The sequence below is a fragment of the Manis javanica genome, chromosome 14 (genome assembly GCF_040802235.1).
Source record: "Manis javanica isolate MJ-LG chromosome 14, MJ_LKY, whole genome shotgun sequence".
NCBI lineage: Eukaryota > Metazoa > Chordata > Mammalia > Pholidota > Manidae > Manis > Manis javanica.
Window position 1 is genome coordinate 44,792,639 of NC_133169.1, and position 21,348 is coordinate 44,813,986.

The 21,348-nt window shown below is 36.9% G+C and overlaps 1 pseudogene; it reads right to left on the minus strand.

The window, feature by feature from the left end:
* Nucleotides 1-10,440: 10,440 nt before the first annotated feature.
* LOC108386544 (olfactory receptor 14K1-like) lies at nucleotides 10,441-11,391 on the minus strand (annotated as a pseudogene).
* Nucleotides 11,392-21,348: the final 9,957 nt, after the last annotated feature.

A 21,348-nucleotide genomic window follows, 5' to 3' on the forward strand; every position in this document is an offset into this window, starting at 1 on the left:
CTATGTGCAGTCTCTTTATTTTACTAGAATTGGGAATCATGACCTCTTGAAAGAGAAAAAAAAAGTCACCATTCTGCAGTTAGCTGTATTCATATATACATTTCTGTATATATTTTGTTTGTAATGTAAAAAACTCACATGAACAATATTGTAATGTAAAAAAAAAAAGTCCAGTGAGGTAGCTGTTATTGTCTATTCCACTTTTCTACCAGTCTCTTTAGTTACCTGTCAGTGCCCTTGTCAAACCAAAGCAATTTAGTAACTAGTTTGATGTCCTTTATCCAAGGGAAGCGGTCCATGGTCTGAGGGAGCGCAGTGCTCTCAAGCAGTGGAGCACCTCCCAAGGGATTTTGGAAAAAGGCAAGTGTTTTAGAGCTTTGGAAGGGGAGTAGGGCATGATCGGCTGAGGATTCATATCTGGTGTCATTTTAAAATGTCAAGGGATGTAGAGCCCAGAGAGGACCTGGCATGTGGATATCAGTGGACTGGATATAGTGTGTTCCTGGTCAAGAAGAACATTTATACGAACATGAAACTTCACTTTGCTGACTTGAAACTCCAGGCAGACGTGGCTCCATTTGGGGCCAAAAATTTATTTCAACACCATCTATCCTTATCATTCTAATGTGCTTTCATATGTAAAAATATGTTCAACCAAAAGGACACAGAATAAAAAATGATGAATAGTCAGTTTATAAATAATATATATGGGCTATTTTAAAAACAATTACATCTGGGCAAATTGCAAAAGCAGACTTGATTGAATAGATAAAAAACTGCTTGATGCTTGAGAACATGCAAAATTGGGAAGATGCTCTTTCTTATGACAAAATGACTTGATTACTATAAAATAGAGCTGCCAACAACAGATACAGAAATTTTAACAGCATTCAGCTTGCTACTCAATGGGAGAGACCAAAGGGAAAATTACAGGTTTAATGTAAATCATGTTTAAATCAGGCACCCAATATTGAGGCTTTTTGATGCATCCCTTCCTTATCTTCTCTAAATTATAACTATGGCCATTATCTGGGGATAGTATTTATGAATTCACTTAATACTTTTAAAACCATATGAAGAGTGTACATTAATATCCAAAAAGATTGAAACAAGGGTCTTATTTTGATGGAATTTATAAAGCAAGGGTAAGCAGTCAGTGTCTTCAAAATTGTCTCTTCATATTTAGAGGACTTCCCACTGTCGTTGCTAAGCCGTCTCTCCTGAGGCAGGACATTGTTACACTCAAGCTGTAGAATCTGCTATGCTTCTCCCTGGAGTCTGTTTATATGAATAAAATTTAAATTTATAGAGGTCAGTGAAATAATGTTTTATACTTTTCTTCATGTAGATCTGCAGTAATACCAAAACTACTTTCTGAATAATGAAGCAAATGGGCCCTAATCTGTAGTGTCTTGGCTATGCATCGGCATTCTAATGAGAAAGCCATATATTTTAATGTTGTCCAACAGGGAAAATGGGTGCAGTTTTCTAGGCTGAGCACAACTTTCTAGTATATTCAATATTGTCAGTCAGGGTTTATCATAAAAATAGATATCAGGGCCCTGACACGTTCAATGACAATACTTTATTTCCCCTCCCACTTCTTGGTTTCTCTGACAGCTGCATTTAGGTAAATGAATAGATAGGTCCTAGGAAAAAGAAGTTAAACTTTTCAGAGACTTTATAATTGTGAAAAATTAGTCCTTGTAGATTTAAATAGAACAGATCATGAAATGCAGTGATGCTGGTGTTTTTCTGACTTGATGAGGCCTGTAGGGCTTCCCACACATCCTGCCCTGAGAAGGGGAACAGCGTGGGGTCCTGAGGTGATCCAGGAGTCATGGTACTGGGGCCCTGTGGCTTTAGATGATCAAATTCACCCCCAAGAGATGTTTTAATACCTCCCTTGAGAACCTCACTCGCCATGACCCGATTTCCTTTAAATGAAGCTTTGCGACACTATGAAAATGATTTCAGAAAATTAATGAAATTGAAAAAATATTTTCAGACATGGCACTATTCATTATCATTGTCTTTTTATCTCCCAGAAAGCAGAGGACTCCAAGAGGAAGCAAAGCCTAAGATCCAGCCAAGGCGGGCTTTCTCACCTCAACAGGTCATTACAAGCATTGGAGGTTCATTTTAGAACCAAATACTGAATATTCTTATCCTAAAATTGCTTTTCATGCTTGCTCTCATTTCTGGATTCGCTTCCAGAAAATATTGGAAATATTTAGGTGAAAATAATAAGCTAAAACGTTTTGGATTTGATGTTCTTTGTTATTTAGAGACACGTCTAAATTGATCCATGAGAAATTAATCAAAAGGTAAATAGTGAAAAGATTAATTTTAACAACAATTTAAGGAGGGTTTGAGTTGAGGCTTTTAATAGTTAATTAAAAGCATTCAGTAAGCTGAAAATCAGCTTTGAGGGGAAAAAAAACATTGAGCACATCTGAAATAAAGGTGGTGCTAGAAAATCTATTTAGTTTTATCTCAAGAAATTTGGCAAGCTCATAGGTTTTGCAAAAATGTGCATATTCTCTATTTGTAACAATAAGCATAATCTATTTTAGTTACTTTCAGAAGTTGTCTAAGAATATTGGTAAGTGATAACATTCTAATTGTTACTACCTTTTTCAAAATTTCTGGTATTTTTTTTCTTTGCAGGATACAGTCTGTATTTTGTCTTTTCTTAGAAAAGGATATCTTCATCCTCCCTGAAATATGAACTTGTTGCTTAATTTTCCCTAGAAATAATAGCTCCTTTCATTTACAATGAAAATTTATTTCCTTAAGATATGTTCTCCTTACTTAAAAAGATGAGAAATAGGGTGAGCAGATTGTGTGTCTGATTGTGAAGAGAAGTAGTCCTGTCTACCTCATGCTAACACATTTTCTTTATTTTTCATTTCTACTACAACTGCATTTCCAACTCTGCCTTATGATTTATCCATTCTCTTCATTTTCTTTACATTTTGCTCTTTTTCTCTTTATAAGCATGAAATGGGAGATTAATTCAATTAATATATTCTCTGTTAGTGGGTCATTTTCTTGTTATAGTGTTTATTAAATTGAACTTTGTAGTAATAATCTCACATCATTGCTGCATTCTCAAATTTGTGTTGCTTACAGATAAACCCTACATATTTGCAGTAGAAACAACTTAAAAAGCAAATGTTGTACAATATAGGACTGATATATAGTAGTTAATTTTAATTCAATTAATTTAGCATCTATGAAACAAAATTTGCCATTTATTAATACATAGTATGAATCAACTCCTTTATAATTTTACTATTCAATTAAATTTATAGATGTATATATGCTGTTAAAAAAGAGATAATACCACCACCTTTTCTCAACAAAAGAGAGCACATATGTACGATGTGGTCTCACTTTAAAGCCAGGCCACACTCTACAAACTGATAAAGTGCATGTTTCAGACAATGTCTTGAAGAACTGTAAGAAATGTGTAGTCTTAAAAAAATAGAGTTTTTGGGAAGCCTGTTAATATTATTAAATTGCTGTATCCCACATGAGGCATGGTAGAGGCAAGGACATTGGCCAGCATCACAGCAGTGACGGGATTCTTCCCGGGGGGATTCTCTGACACCAGAGAGCTCCAAGTTCTACATGCCTTTCTTTTTTTACTAATTTACTTGGCAATACTGTTGGGAAACATTCTCATTATTGTGCTTGTGACCATGGACCAGTGTTTTCACACCCTGATGTACTTCTTCCTGAAGAATTTGTCCTTTGACCTCTGCCTTATTTCCATCATTGTTTCAAAATCCATTCTCAACTCTCTGTCCAACAACACCTCTATTTCATTCCCCAGATGTGTACTGCAGGTCTTACTGGTGATACACTTTGCAGGGTCTGAGGTGTCCATACTCACTGCCATGTCCTATGACCGCTATGTGACCATCTGTCACCCCCTGAACTATGAGGTCGTCATGAACAAGACGGCATGTGGGAAGTTGGTAGCTGCCTCCTGGGTCCTTGGAGGATTCTTCGGAGGTCTATGTGCAACTGTCACTTTCTCTTTATCTTTCTGTGGTTCCAGAAGAGTACCACAGTTTTTCTGTGATGTTCCCTCATTATTAAAGATTTCTTGCTCTAAAGATCATATTACTATTAATATCAGTATGGCCATTGGGATGTTTTATGGGTTTTTTTGTTTACTTGCCATTGTTTTCTCATACATCTATATTTTCAATACAGTGCTAAGGATCCCATCTGCACAAGGCAGGCCAAAAGCTCTCTCCACCTGCCTTCCCCATCTCACGGCTGTGTCCACCTTTCTCCTGACAGGAGCCATTGCCTATTTGAAACCAGTGCCTGAGTCCCCGTCTCTCCTGGCCTTGCTGCTCTCATGCTGTATGCAGTGCTCCTCCCTCTCCGAACCCCATTATCTACAGCCTTAGGAACAGAGAAATCAAGGCAGCCCTGAGAAAGCTCCTGTGGAAAATAGGTGGCAGTGCGAAACAGGAGAAATAGAAATACAATTGTCAGAGTTGAATTTTTATTTGTTATTCTCATTAACAGTCTTTATGACATGGGTGTGTAACAATTCTTCTCACTTGGTTATCTAAAAAAATTTAAGTTTGAAAGATTGGAATTCCCCCAGCTTCAAAAAAGCTCTAGTTTTTATCAAGATATATTTCACTTAGTGAATCTACCTCTGAATTTATCTTATCTTACTGACTTTAGCAGATTTACTTTCATACAATAATTTTGTATGTTTAGCAGTTTCAACAATAAAAGGCTACCAAATTTGGACTATTTCTATTTGTATCTTATTTTCAAACAATAAATTCATATATCAAATTTTAGCTAATTCAAAAATCACATACAGAGAATAGAACAATTATGCATATTAAAATTCCTGTTTTGAATTTCATGAATTTTACACAAATACTTTTACCAATATATAGATATTAGGTAGAGGACCTTCCATAAGAGATGTATTAATATGTTTGAAAAATGAGGTTGTATTTAATGTATCATTATTGTGCTGGTGTATCCTAGCAGCTACTAGTTTCATTTGTGTGGTGTATTTTAAAGTAAATTTTTATCAATGTGGTACCAAATGCATTATTTAGTTATATTCCTTCTTATGCTATTAAATCATTGCTTTTAATAAACTCATAAAAACAGAGTTGAATGATGATTATCAGATGGGTGGTGGTAGGGGTATTTAGGATAGATTTTTTTAAGGGTACAAACTTGGAACTAATAGATAAACAAGCCCTGGTGATATAATGCACACATAGTGATTATACACAATGCTGTCTTATAAACTTCAAAGTCTCTAAGACACAAGATCTTAACTGTTTCCACCAAAAAAAAGCAATTATAAGTATCTGATGTGATAGAGGTTAGCTAACACTAGAGTGGTAATCAAACTGCAATACGTGAATCAAACCAACACACCATAAGCTTATGGAATGCTATATGTAAATTCTATCAATAAAATAAATTTTAAAAAATATTACAGGAATTACATAAAGTTTTCCAAACTTGGAAAATCCAGAATCTTTTTTTGTTTAATGTAAAAATGAATAGGGTATTTAAATAATTAAATTAAACAACCACAGACACCTCAAAACACCGGAGGTAGATATTACTCTGTTGATTTCATATGTGTCCATTGCTTGATCTGTATTATGGGAATCTAAGTTTAAAAAAGAGTAAGAGGAATCATTAGAAATAAATTGTTCTTTAGTTAGGTAGATGTGCAACATTTATTTTGGGTATTCAATTCAGTAAGAATTTTTTAGTAGAAATTTAAAGAACATTAATTAAATAAACAAATACCATATAATTTCATTTATGTGTGGAATATAAATATAAAACAAAACAGAATGAACAAAATAGCAGGAGGCTCATAGACACTGAGAAGGGACTGGTGGTTACCTTGGGTGAGGGCTTGGAATCGGTGGGTTGGGGGAGGGAGGGTGATAAAGGGACACAAAAACTGTCAACCATGTTTGTCACAAAACTTTAGAACATCGTGGAGAATATGTAATGTCTTCCTCTGTTGACAGTACCTGTACTAGTTGATAGGATTTAATAATATGAGCAACTGTAGAACCACTGTGTTGTATAATTGAAACCAATATAAGATTGTCTATCAACTATGCTTCGATTCAACAAAGAAAAAAATTAGCAATAACACCTAAAATAAAAAAGTATTTGCACAACAAAGCAAATAACCAACAAAATAAAAATGAAACCTATGGAATGGGAAAAATATTTGAAAACCATAAAGCTGACAAGGGGCTAATGACTAATATATGCAAGGATTCATACAACACAGCAGAAACACAAAATATGATTAAAATAATGGCAAAGGACCTGAACAGATGTTTTTTCCAAAAGAAGATGTACAAGTTGTGAACAGGAAAATTAAAAAATAGCCAGTATCACTAATCATCTACAAAAACATGCCAATCAAACCATAATGAGGTATAACTCACATTTATTAGGGGAACCTTTATTAATAAAAAAGCAATGTTGGTGAAGACATGGAGAATAGGGAACACTTGTACACTGTTAGTAAGAATATAAATTGACACAGATACTATGACAGTTTAATATCAGGCTTATACCTGTGTTTTTATGTTTACTGTAAGAATTGTTCACTAAAAGAAACATGACTGCAGCAGTGCAGGTGTGGATTCAGTGATACGGGTACCTGCTGGACCACTGTGCTGTACAGCGGAAACCAATGAAAGATTTGATGTCAATGAAACTAAATTATTTAATTAATTAAAGAAATGAAGACACTACAGCCAGTTAAATGTCTTTCAATCGATGAATAAAGAAAATGTAGCAACTGTGGATGATGTATGGAATTGATTGTCACAATGGAGTATCGTTTAGCATAAAAAAAGTGCATACCTTTATATCCCCTTCATGTATTTCACCCATCACTCCAGTCCTTCCCTCTGGTAACTGCTATCTGTTTTCCATGTTTATAGCACTATTTTTTCCTTTTTTTAAGATTTCACATATGAGTGAAATCATATGGTATTTGTCATTTTCTGCCTGGCGTTTTTCACATAGCATATTACCCACTAGGTCCAACCATGTCACAAATGGCAAATTTCCTTCTTTTTTGTGACTGAGTAATAGTCCATTGGGTATATGTGCTAATCTTTTATGTCCATTCATCAGTCTATTGGTATTTCGGTTGCTTCCATGTCTTGGCTATTGTATGTAAATAACGGTTCTATGAACATAGGTAAGCATATATATTTTGGAATTAGTTATTTTGCTTTCTTCAGATAAATTCCCAGAAGTGGAATTGCTGGGTCATATGTTTTTTTTTCTATTTTTTAGAGGAATCTCAGTGTTGGTTTCCTACAGTGCACCAACTTACATTCCCATTAACAGTGCCTGAGGTTTCCCTTTTCTCTTCATACTCACCAACACTTGGTATTTCTTGTCCTTTGGATAGTGGCCAATCTGACTGGTATGAGGTGATATCTCACTGTGGTTCTGACTTGCATTTCTTTGATGATTACTCATGTGGAGCATCTCTTCATGTGCCTGTTGACCATCTGTATGTGCTCTTCGAAAAAATGTCTGTTCAGATCTCTGCTCACTTTTTAAAAGGGTTATTTGTTTTTTTTTTTGTTTATGTATTTTAGATGTTAACCCTTAATTGGATCAATTATTTGTGAATATATTTTCCTGAACTGTAGGTTGCCTTTCCAAAGTGGGAGTAAATGTGTGGTGAAACTAACCCTCAACATATATATTACTCCATATATATATGTGTAAATATATTTATATGCCTGTGTAAAACTCTATTGAATAAGAGTTGAGAAATGTGGCACACTGTTATTGTTAACTACAATGGATAATTGAAATCATGTACATAGTAAAAGAAGGAGACTTCATTTTCCTTGTATTATCCATTAAACAAATGAAATCGGTACACATAGGAGCAATTTATCTTTACTTAACTAGCACACTGAAAAAGTTAATAAAGGGAAATTTTCCATTATAATATATGTTTAGGATGGATTTTATAGTCATGTTCGTTACTGGAAGCCACATATATTTCATATAGTCCAATTTGTTGGCTGGAAGTATGGGCTTGGGAGCCAAAATGCTGGGCTTGACCATGGACTTTGAAAATTGCTAATTTTATTTTATCTTATTCTTTTCCATTCAATATATCAACCATCTAGAAACCCATTCAGTCTATCCAAATATCTATCTTCCTTTCCCTTCAGAATAAATAATATGAAATCATGTCTTATATTTAGAATTATATCTATTTCATTCTACACTTAAAAATAAAGAAAATAACCCTTAACATTATGATACATTTGGGGCTTTTAAAATGAAAAGTATGTGAGAAGTTCTTAGAGCATTGTCTACCACATCATTATTTGTAGTTGTTACTGTAGTAGTTTCACATGACAAAGTCTCTAGAAATAAGTTGCACAGAAAAAGAAAATGAAACACAATGAAATACATACATGTATATTTTTGATTCTCATGCTAAGGCTGTTCCAAGCATAGCTTAAGATGTTCCAATAACCAAATTGAATATCCAATTTTAAATTTAAATGAACTGAAACTAATTATGTCACTGTCATGTTAGCTACATTTCAAGCCCTTAATAGTCACATATATCGAGTATTAACATATTTGATAGTACAGTTCTGGGCACCTTTGACTTGTAAGCTTATGTCTAGTGATAGAATTCCTACCTCTAATTAAAAGACTCACTTTTTAAAAATTCTCCATTGAATATTATTTTAAAACTTTTGTGCAATTTTTGGTCTCTGTCATGTCCTTTTTGCTGGTATGATCTTCAAGTTATGCCATCACAAACCAGTATTCCCATATATGAGCTTCCCAAATTTAAATAAAAATGCAAATATTTGCAATCTTGTTAAATATTATCGTATTGATCATCATCTGGAATTTAGACCACAGTCAGTGGGAACCCACATTCCTTGAAGACGCCATCAAATGACTAGTATTGGATATTTGACTTAATTACCTGCTTGTGGAGCCCTTTAGGTAAGTGTTTTACTATGTCAGAAAATAATAAACAAATATGTTTACACCATAACAAATTCAGAACTTTCTATAGGCCCATGGGAACTATGGAGAAGCTTTCTGAAAGCACTGGGCATATTTTGCTTCAGTTTATGAGGACCACACTTTCTTTTTTCAGATTCAAAAGACCTCCCTGAACTGAGGTGGGCGCACTATTTCCACTCATTTTCATCTGAATGTTCCCTGTGACTGTGATGTTTCGGGGAGACGGAGTAGGAAGGCCTGGAGGGGAAGTGCTGTGCAGGTCTGCGGGGCTCCCACAGCTGAGCCAGGTTCCCAGGGGATGCAGGAAAGTCTATCACAGTGGAAGCTCCATGAAGCAGGCGAAGGAGGACCACGATGCTGGACAAAGGGCTGCATGGTCCGGCTGTCACGGCAATGCTCTGCCCGACTGTCGCCCCGCACCAACAGAGGACCAGTGACTTGTCATAGTTCTGTGTCCTGTGAGGACAAACGTATGAAACCGCCTTGATTCTTCTACATTACACTACTGCTTCTCCTTTTTCTCCTCCACTTGAAGTTTTGATTGCATTTGTCAGTGTCTGTATAGGTATATTAGTGTGATTTACCACATACTTGTAATTTCTTCCCAAATTGAGTCATTATAACATTACTTGATTCTCAGATAAACTTTTTCATATTTCAATGTTTTTGTAATAAGCACTCAACTGAAAATTGATATATTCCTTTAATGCAATGTTTACTTTCCTGAAAAATGTATACTTATATTTATTATGCATTTGAAATGATTTAACTCGTGATCAGGACTATGTTAAAGAGGGAGTTATGACATGACTAGTACATGCTCAGAAATAGGACATGCTCTGTGAAGAAAGAGAGTTAATGCATGGGCTTCTCACACAGGCATCACAGACACCACTTGCTGTGGCTCTACCAATGTGCCCCTTAGAAGAGCTGTAGGAGTTTTCTGTTACTACATGTATGGGACTCCCTAGCAGAGATATTTAAACTATTTTCATCAGCTATGTACAAGGGTTTAGAGATTGGGAAATACATAATGTATTCATAATTCTCTCTAGCAAGCTAAATAAGAAAAATGCCAAGAAGATGATAGTGTGGGAAGAGTAAGAACCTCATACAAATATCATGTTTATAAAGATCAGAACAAGAAAAAAAGTCAGATGTAAGAGGGAAGCCCTCCAGATATCTATATAGTTAAAAGATATAAAGTGAAAAAGTATAAGGGAAGACAATATCTATTAAAACTGCCCACCTGAGGCTATCACCAACAGGACTCAGTGATAGATTCATCTCTAATACAAATAATTTAAAACAGCTAGTTAATGGCAAAACAGAAAAGGAATTCCTATCTCCTAACTTCAAATTAAGTCAGCTTTCCTTTACTCCACTGCTTCTCACATTCCACAGGACTTTACCTAGAGCTGATTTAATGTCCTTGTTCCTCAGATAGTATATAAGAGGGTTCAAGGTTGGGGGTACAAGTGAATAGAATACAGACACCAGCAAGTCTAGGAGAGAAGGCTCATTGGTGGTTGGCTTCAAGTCGCCACAGCGCCTGTTAGAAGGAATGCACTCACAACAATGAGGTGAGGCAGGCAGGTGGAGAAGGCTTTGGACTGCTTCTCTCTTGCTGGAATCTTTAACACAGTGGAAAATATATACACATAGGAAACAACAATGAATACCATGCATGAAAATGCATAGCAGACCCCAATGGCCACGCTGAGCTTAGTAGTTGCATGTTCTTCAGAACAACTGAGCTTTAACAAGGCAGGAACATCATAGAAAAACTGATGGATCTTATTGAACCCACAGAAATTCAGAGAGAATGTCCCAGCTGCATACAAGATTCCCAAGGCCAGTCCATTGAGCCAGGATACTGGACACTGCCATCAACTGTACACAAACTCCTTTGTTCATGACAGACTCATAATGCAAAGGGCGGCAGATAGCGACATAGCGGTCATAAGACATTGCAGTGAGGATGCCTATCTCTGACCCAGTCATCAGCACCACCAGGAAGAGCTGTACCACACATCCTAGGAAAGATACAGAGTCAGTCAAGGTGAGGGTGTTGAGGACAGATTTGGGGACTGTGGCAGAAATGAGACTCAGATCTAAGCAGGACAAATGCCTGAGAAAAAAGTACATTGGTGTGTGGAGGTGTTTGTCCAGAATTGTGAGGATGATGATAATTAAATTCTACAACACGGCCACCAGGTAGATCACTGAGAAGAGCACAGCACGCAGCCTTAACAGCATCTGGCTCTCAGTAAAAGTCACAAGCACGAATTCCAGCATTACTGTCTGATTCATCATGTTTTAAAATTATAAGCCACCTTTTGAGTAAATAAGAAAGTTATATTAATATAACCAATTAAGAAATCATTTGCTTCTTTATTTTGAAGCATCTATACTTCACTACAATGGGTTAAATGGAAAGTTTTAAAATGCCAAGATATTCATATACAGAACAGACTTAGGCACAAAACAATTATGGGTAGAATAGCCCAATATAACTGGGCTTAATTTATTGTGGAAGAAGAAAAGAACTCCAATTCCCTCATTATTACTTGAAATGATTTTAAAAGTTTATTTCTAGTGGAATTGCAGGATTAGCTATGTAACAGTAGTTGTAATAGAGTACATATTTGTTATGCATCAATGTTATCTTATTTGTTGTAGATTTTGGTGTGTATTAGATGTCATAATGAATTTTCTCTTTCCTGCATATTGTAATCTGTTTAAATAATCATTTAGATGATACTCCAATTTATTATCTACTTCCCACTGAAGAACATTAAAATTGTTCCCCATTTTTCATAAAAATGTTAACTCTCTGATGAAAATGTCATTATAGAAATTTGTGTTCCTTTAGTGCAGATATTTACTGTACCAGAAAAATTAGAAAGATACTTTTGACATTTTGACTAATTGATTTAAGATTATACAGTGCCATGTTTTCTTAAAAAGAGCAAAATTTAAGACTATAAGCCAAGTATTTAGCATGTAACACTGGGAAGCATTTAATTAACACCAAGAACCACCAAATATTAAGGATGTCACCTGCATTTAATGAGAGAAGCAGAGCGTCCTCCTCTCTTAAAGACACACAGGCTTGTCATCCAAGAACATGTACTTAACCTAAAATGGGGGAGAGCAGGGATCATGCTTTCCTCCTTCAGATCGTCCTTGTCTTTAGGGACTCTCTTTGACTTCACTTTAGCATCACTTCAATGACAATTCATTTCCCTACCAACCTCGTTTCTTCCCCAATATATGTGGCTTTTTCAGTGGACAATGTAAGTTTAAGAAAAAGTATTCCTCCTTAACCTGTGTGCATGAAACCCAACCTTTGGTGCCCAGGCTCTGGCTGGGCTTTACAGAGAGACACTGTGCGGCCTCGGTCTCTGCCCGTAGGAGCGTCCCCAGCGGCCTGTCCTTTTCCTTGGTCAGGCTTCTCAGGAGGCTTTGGCCCTGAGCCCATCTCCTCTGCATTCACTGCTCAGCTCCCAAGTGGCTGTGTTTGCACGCCATGCCTCCACATCAAGCAGTTTCTCTTAAAATGTAAAGGTAGTGGGAATTCATAATTAGTATCCTACTTAGATTCTTCTGCCAATGGGAAGATTCTCATTCACTTTAATTTCAGTGTCTTTATTATTTGCATACACCACAGCTAACACAGTGTTTTTACCCCTGGAACAAAAGCAACAATTATTGATTCTGTACATGATGGATTGTCAAATTTGAATTTTCCATTGTGCTTTCCTTGGTATTTCTTCTCTACACCTGGAAAATTAGGTGTTTTTCTATGGATGGTTCCTTATTTGTCTTCTACACCTTTCAAAGTAATGGTTTCTCAAATTTTTGCAAGTTCCATTTTGTTGATATTCTGTTAATCTGAAATTCCCAAAACTATAAGCTAGAGCATATACTTGTGATCTGATCAGTTCAGCTTATTGCTTACAATGGACTTTTTTTATTAATAAAATCAATGGCTTTAACATGAATATCTGCCTTTACCAGTTTCAAAATCAGAAATAATTATTAATATTTTCTGCAATCAAACACAATCATTAACATTTTATAATGAAATTTTCCCTTAATATTGTCTAATGCAAGTCATCTAGCATAGGTTAAATATACAAAACCAAAAGAAGTTTGGTCGGAGCCAAGATGGCAGCATGAGTAGAGCAGTAGAAATCTCCCAAAACCACATATATCTATGAAAATATAACAAAGACAACTCTTCCTAAAATAGAGACCAGAGGACACAAGACAACATCCAGACCACATCCACACCTGTGAAAACCCAGCGCCTTGCGAAGGGGGTAAGATACAAACCCCGGCCCAGAGGGTCCCAAATGCCCCACACCCAGTTCCCAGCGGGAAGAGAGAGAGGTCTGAGCAGGAGGGAGAAGGAGCCCAGGACTGCTGAACACCCAGCCCCAGCCATCCGGACCAGAGTGCAGACACCGTGCATGCATGGGGCCCTGAATACTAGGGAAACATGGTGGCAGGACCGGTGAGCGGGTGCCTGAGGCCGATGCCTGGAGAACAAAGAAACGTGAATGGCCATTTTTTTTTCTTTTTTTTCCGGAGAGTGCTTTTGGAAGTCTTAAAGGGACAGGGACCCCAATACTAGGGAAACAGGGCAGCAAGACCCGTGAGCGGGTGCCTGAGACTGGTGCCTGAGGACAAAGAAAATCGTGCATTTTTCTGTTCTTTTTTTAAAAAAATTATTTATTTAATTTTTTTCTTTCTTTTCTTTTTTTTTTTTGTTGCTGTTGTTGTTTTGCTTTGGATAGTGCTTTTTGGAAGTCTTAAAGGGGCAGGGCAGGACACTTAGTCCAGAGGCAGAGAGGCAGGGAATCTGGGGATCTCTGGGCACTCTAACCCCCTGGGCAGCAGGGAGCACAGAAGCCCCTTACAGAGATAAATAGCCTCCCGGCTGATCCCCCTCCAATGGGGTTCCACCATTTAGGAGAAGCAGCCGGAGCCAGTCCACGCCCACAGCAACAGTGGAGATAAAATGCAGCTGGGCAGGAAGCAGAAGCTCTATCTATGCACAGCGGCCCAGCACAAGCCACTAGAGTTCACTATTCTCACAGGAGAGGAAGGCCACAAACCAACAAGAAGGAAAGCTCTTCCACCGGTCACTCGTACCAGCTCTGCAAATTATCTCTATCACCATGAAAAGGCAAAACTACAGGCAGACAAAGATCACAGAGTCAACACCTGAGAAGGAGACAGACCTAACCAGTATTCCTGAAAAATAATTCAAAATAAAAATCATGAACATGCTGATGGAGATGCAGAGAAAAATGCAAGAGCAATGGGATGAAGTCCGGAGAGAGATCACAGATGTCAGGAGGGGATCACAGAAGTGAAAGAAACTCTGGAAGGACTTATAAGCAGAATGGATAAGATGCAAGAGGCCATTGAAGGAATAGAAACCAGAGAACAGGAACATATAGAAGCTGACATAGAGAGAGATAAAAGGATCTCCAGGAATGAAACAACAGTAAGAGAACTATGTGACCAATCCAAAAGGAATAATATTTGTATTATAGGGGTACCAGAAGAAGAAGAAAGAGGAAAAGGGATAGAAAGTCTCTTTGAAGAAATAATTGCTGAAAACTTCCCCAAACTGGGGGAGGAAATAAACGAACAGACAAAGGAAATACACAGAACCTCCAACAGAAAGGATCCAAGGAGGACAACACCAAGACACATAATAATTAAAATGGCAAGGATCAAGGGCAAGGAAAGAGTTTTAAAAGCAGCTAGAGAGAAAAAGGTCACCTATAAAGGAAAACCCATCAGGCTAACATCAGACTTCTTGACAGAAAACCTACAGGACAGAAGAGAAAGGCATGATATATTTAATGCAATGAAACAGCAGGGCCTTGAATCAAGGATACTGTATCCAGCATGACTATCATTTAAATATGATGGCAGCATTAAATAATTCCCAGACAAGCAAAAGGTGCGGGAATTTGCTTCTCACAAACCACCTCTACAGGGCATCTTACAGGGACTGCTCTAGATGGGAGCACTCCTAAAAAGAGCACAGAACAAAACACACAACATATAAAGAATGGAGGAGGAGGAATAAGAAGGGAGAGAAGAAAAGAATCTCCAGACAGTGTATATAACAGCTCAATAAGCAAGCTAAGTTAGGCAGTAAGATACTAAAGAGGCTAACCTTGAACCTCTGGTAACTATGAATTTAAAGTCTGCAATGGCAATAAGTACATATCTCTCAATAGCTACCCTAAATGTAAATGGACTTAATGCACCAATCAAAAGACACAGAGTAATAGAATGGATAAAAAAGCAAGACCCATCTATATGCTGCTTACAAGAAACTCACCTCAAACCCAAAGACAAGCACAGACTAAAAGTCAAGGGATGGAGAAACATATTTCAAGCAAACAAGAGTGAGAAGAAAGCAGGGGTTGCAGTACTAATATCAGACAAAATAGTCTTGAAAACAAAGAAAGTATCAAGAGATAAAGAAGGACACTACATAATGATAAAGGGCTCAGTCCAACAAGAGGATATAACCATTCTAAATACATATGCACCCAACACAGGAGAACCAGCATTTGTGAAACAAATACTAACAGAGCTAAAGAGGGAAATAGACTGTAATTCACTCATCTTAGGAGACTTCAACACACCACACACCCCAAAGGATAGATCCACAGGGCATAAAATAAGTAAGGACACAGAGGCACTGAACAACACACTAGAACAGATGGACCTAATAGACATCTATAGAACTTTACATCCAAAAGCAACAGCACATACGTTCTTCTCAAGTACACATGGAACATTCTCCAGAATAGACCACATACTAGACAACAAAAAGAGCCTCAGTATATTCCAAAATATTAAAATTCTACCAATCAATTTTTCAGACCACAAAGGTATAAAACTAGAAATAAATTCTACAAAGAAAATAAAAAGGCTCACAAACACATGGAAGCTTAACAACATCCTTCTAAATAATCAATGGATCAACGAACAAATCAAAATAGAGATCAAGGAATATATAGAAACAAATGACAACAATCACACAAAACCCCAACTTCTGTGGGACACAGCGAAAGCTGTCTTAAGAGGAAAGTATACAGTGATCCAGGCACACCTGAAGAAGGAAGAACAATCCCAAATGAATAGTCTAACATCACAACCATCAAAACTGGAAAAAGAAGAACAAACGAGGCCTAAAGTCAGCAGAAGGAGGGACATAATGAAGATCAGAGAAGAAGTAAACTAAATTCAGAAGAATAAAACAACACCAAAAATCAATGAAACCAAGAGTTGGTTCCTTGAGAAAATAAACAAAATAGATAAGCCTCTAGCCAAACTTATTAAGAGAAAAAGAGAATCAATAAAAATCAACAGAATCAGAAATGAGAAGGGAAAAATCATGACAGACTCCATAGAAATACAAAGAATTATTAAAGACTACCATGAAAACTTATATGCCAACAAGCTGGAAAACCTAGAAGAAAAGGACAACTTCCTAGAAAAATACAACCTTCCAAGACTGACCAAGGAAGAAACACAAAAGTTAAAGAAACCAATTAAGAGCAAAGAAATTGAAATGGTAATCAGAAAACTACCCAAGAACAAAACCCCGGGCCAGACAGATTTACCTGGGAATTTTATCAGACACACAGAGAAGACAAAAAACCCATTATCTTTAAAGTTTTCCATAAAATAGAAGCGGAGGGAATACTCCTAAACTCATTATATGAAGCCAACATCACCCTAATACCAAAAGCAGACAAAGACCCCACCAAAAAAAAAAAATTACAGACCAATATCCCTGAAGAATGTAGATGCAAAAATACTCAATAAAATTTTAGCAAATTAATTCAAAAAGATATCAAAAGGATCATACAACATGACCAAGTGAGATTCATCCCATGGATGCAAGGATGGTACAACATTCAAAAATCCATCAACATCATCCACCACATCAAAAAAAAGAAAGACAAAAACCACATGATCATCTCCATAGATGCTGAAAAAGCATTTGATAAAATTCAACATCCATTCATGATAAAAACTCTCAGCAAAATGAGAAGAGAGGGCACGTACCTCAACATAATAAAGGCCATAAATGATAAACCCACAGCCAACATTATACTGAACAGCGAGAAGCAGAAAGCTTTTCCTCTGAGATCGGAAACTAGACAGGGATGCCCACTCTCCCCAGTGTTAATTAACATAGTACTAGAGGACCTAGCCTCGGCAATTAGAAAAAACAAAGAAATACAACGAATTCCAGATTGGTAAAGAAGAAGTTAAACTGTCACTATTTGCAGATGATATGATATTGTGCATAAAAAACCCTAAAGACTCCACTCCAAAACTACTATAACTGATATCGGAATACAGCAGAGTTGCAGGATACAAAATTAACACACAGAAATCTTTAGCTTTCCTATACACTAACAATGAACCAATAGAAAGAGAAATCAGGAAAACAATTCCATTCACAATTGCATCAAAAAGAATAAAATACCTAGGAATAAACGTAACCAAAGAAGTGAAATACCTGTACCCTGAAAACTACAAGTCACTCTTAAGAGAAATTAAAGGGGACACTAACAAATGGAAACTCATCCCATGCTCATGGCTAGGAAGAATTAATATCGTCAAAATGGCCATCATGCCCAAAGCAATATACAGATTTGATGCAATCCCTATCAAATTACCAGCAACATTCTTCAATGAACTGGAACAAATAGTTCAAAAATTCATATGGAATCACCAATGACCACCAATTCCATATGGAATATGGAATAGCCAAAGCAATCCTTAGAAAGAAGAATAAAGTAGGGGGGATCTCATTCCCCAACGTCAAGCTCTACTACAAAGCCATAGTAATCAAGAAACTTTGGTACTGGCATAAGAACAGAGCCACAGACCAGAGAAACAGACTAGAGACTCCAGACATTAACCCAAACATATATGGTCAATTAATATTTGATAAAGGAGCCATGGACATACAATGGTGAAATGACAGTCTCTTCAACAGATGGTGCTGGCAAAACTGGACAGCTACATGTAGGAGAATGAAACTGGACCTTTGTCTAATCCCATATACAAAAGTAAACTCAAAATGGATCAAAGACCTGAATGTAATTCATGAAACCATTAAACTCTTGGAAAAAATCATAGGCAAAAACCTCTTAGACATAAACATGAGTGACCTCTTCTTGAACATATCTCCCCAGGCAAGGAAAACAGCAGCAAAAATGAGCAAGTGGGACTACATTAAGTTGAAAAGCTCCTTACAGAGAAAGACACCATCAATAGAACAGAAAGGAACCCTACAGTACGAGAGAATATATTTGTAAATGACAGATCTGATAAAGGCTTGACGTCCAGAATATATAAAGAGCTCACATGCCTCAACAAACAAAAAACAAATAACCCAATTAAAAAATGGGCAGGAGAACTCAAGACAGTGTTCTCCAAAAAAGAAATACAGATGGCCAAGAGACACATGAAAAGATGCTCCACATCGCTAATTATCAGAGAAATGCAAATTAAAACTACAATGAAATATCACGTCACAGCATTAAGGATGTCTGCCATCCAAAATACAAACAACAACAAATGTTGGTGAGGCTGTAGAGAAAGGGGAACTCTCCTACACTGCTGGTGGGAATGTAAATTAGTTCAACCATTGTGGAAAGCAGCATGGAGGTTCATCAAAATGCTCAAAACAGACCTACCATTTGACCCAGGAATTCCACTCCTAGGAATTTACCCTAAGAACACAGCAATCAAGTTTGAGAAAGACAGATGCACCCCTATGTTTATCGCAGCACTATTTACAATAGCCAAGAATTGGAAGCAACCTAAATGTCCATCGGTAGATGAATGGATAAAGAAGATGTAGTACATATCCACAATGGAATACTGCTCAGCCATAAGAAGCGGGAAAATCCTACCATTTGCAGCAACATGGATGGAGCTGGAGGGTATTATGCTCAACGAAATAAGCCAAGCAGAGAAAGAGAAATACTAAATGATTTCACTCCTCTGTGTAGTACAAGAACAAAGGAAAAACTGAAGGAACAAAACAGCAGCGGTATTACAGATCCCAAAAATTGACTAACAGGTACCAAAAGGAAAGGGCCTGGGAATGATGGGTGGGTAAGGAGGGATAAGGGGGGTAGAAGAAATGGGGTATTAAGATTAGCATGCATGGGGGGGAGGAAGAAAGGGGAGGGCTGTACAACACAGAGAAGACAAGTGATTCTACAACATTTTGCCATGCTGATTGACAGTGACTGTAAAGTGGATTCTAGGGGGGATCTGGTATAGGGGAGAGCCTAGTAAACATAATATTCTTCATGTAAGTGTAGATAAAAGAAAAAAAAGAAAGAAAGATAGGAAAGTGGGATTACTCCATGATAGGATAAAACTAACTGTAATTCAATGATTAATGCATGCTTTAAATATCCTTAATTTTGATCACTTAAAGGGTGTCAGATGATCGGCTATGGAGGTACACTTTTCTGATACTATTTGTTTCTCTGAATAAAAAAAAGCAGTTCCTGTGTGGTGACCTCCAATGAGTTCTACACAATGGTATAAAGGGCATATCAAAGTGTGGGCAAAGGGTCTGTTCGTGTTTATACAGAGGATTAAAGCCTAATTTGGCTACCCAGAAAATGAACTAAGATACGATATGAAGAAGAACTTCCAACATCAGCACTCTCTGAAGAGTCATACCAGAAGATGAGCATCATAAAACCTCAACAAAGATCCAGGCAATGCTGCAGTTGTAGCTGCATCCATCCCACCGGTTCCTGGACTTGCTATTGGAATGAAGAAGGAGATATTTAAGCTGGCCTGTGCTTTCAGTAAAACAACAAATTTGACTGGATCTATACTGTTGGAACTCAACCAAAAATTAGGAGAAGTGCAAGTTGTAGCGCTCCAAAATCTTACAACTACAGATTATCTACTGTTAAAAGAACATATGGGATGTGAACAGTTCCCAGGAATGGGTTGTTTTAATTTGTCTGATTTCTCTCAGACTGTTCAAGTACAGTTGGACAATATCCATCATATCATAGACAAATTTTCACAAATACATAGGGTGCCTAACTGGTTTTCTTGGCTTCACTGAAGATGGTTGGTAATTATAGATCTGCTTTGGTTATGTAACTGTATTCCTATTACGTTAATGTGTGTGTGCAATTTAATTAGTAGTTTAAAACCTATACATGCTTAAGTTAATCTACAAGAAGATATGTCAAAAAATAATCAATCCTCCCATGTTTTCTTCCATATGCTACCTCTATCGCTTTTCTTCTTCCTTTCTAATTACAACCCTTAAATAGAATTCGTGCCTCATATCGAATTTACCGAATATAATTCCTCCAAGCGGTAAAGATACTTCAAGACAAATGCTGGGCATAGAAGCCACAGGGCATAAATCTGCAAAGAAGTAAAAAGCTAACCTTTTCAAACAATATGGCTTTCTCTCACTTACCAACTTTACATCTCCCTGTATGGCCATGGAAGATGACTGGTTAGCCAGAGATGGGTAAGATTCCTCAAGGGAGGAACAACCTAAGACAGGCACAGTTGCAGGGCGGCCATCAGATGAGAAATCGGGGATCAACAGCGGTGAGGCTTAGAACCTCACTACCCCTGTTTTGAGAGAAATCTTCTGCATCTGTGGATGCTTTAATGCCCTTGTCTAGCTTGGATTAACACATAGTCTACAGGTACACACCTGGTCATCTACATTTGCTCTCTTACAACACTAAAGTATGTTTTCTGCCTTTATCTTGCATCTACCTACCACTTCAGCATTTTATTAAAAATAAAAATAATAATAATAAAGGGAGAAATGTGGGATCCACATATAAATCAAGTATAAAAATCAAACGAATATTCATATTTGACCTGATTGTTTATAGTTCATAATGCGTGATTAAAACTGAAAGTTTCTGTGATGACTGCCCTTATACTGTTCACCATGTAAGAACTTTTTCACTATGTAAGAATTTGTTCACCATGTAAGAACTTGTTCATTATCCTTCAGAAGATTGGAGACTGATGAGAATCAGGCTTGTGGTGGATTTATGATTGTGCATTGAGCATTGACTCCCCTATACCAAATTTTATTGTTGTTAACAAACATTTGATCAATAAATATGAGAGATGCCCTCTCACAAAAAAAACAAAGGAAGTTAATATTTTCTATTTTCTTCTTATAAGAAAATA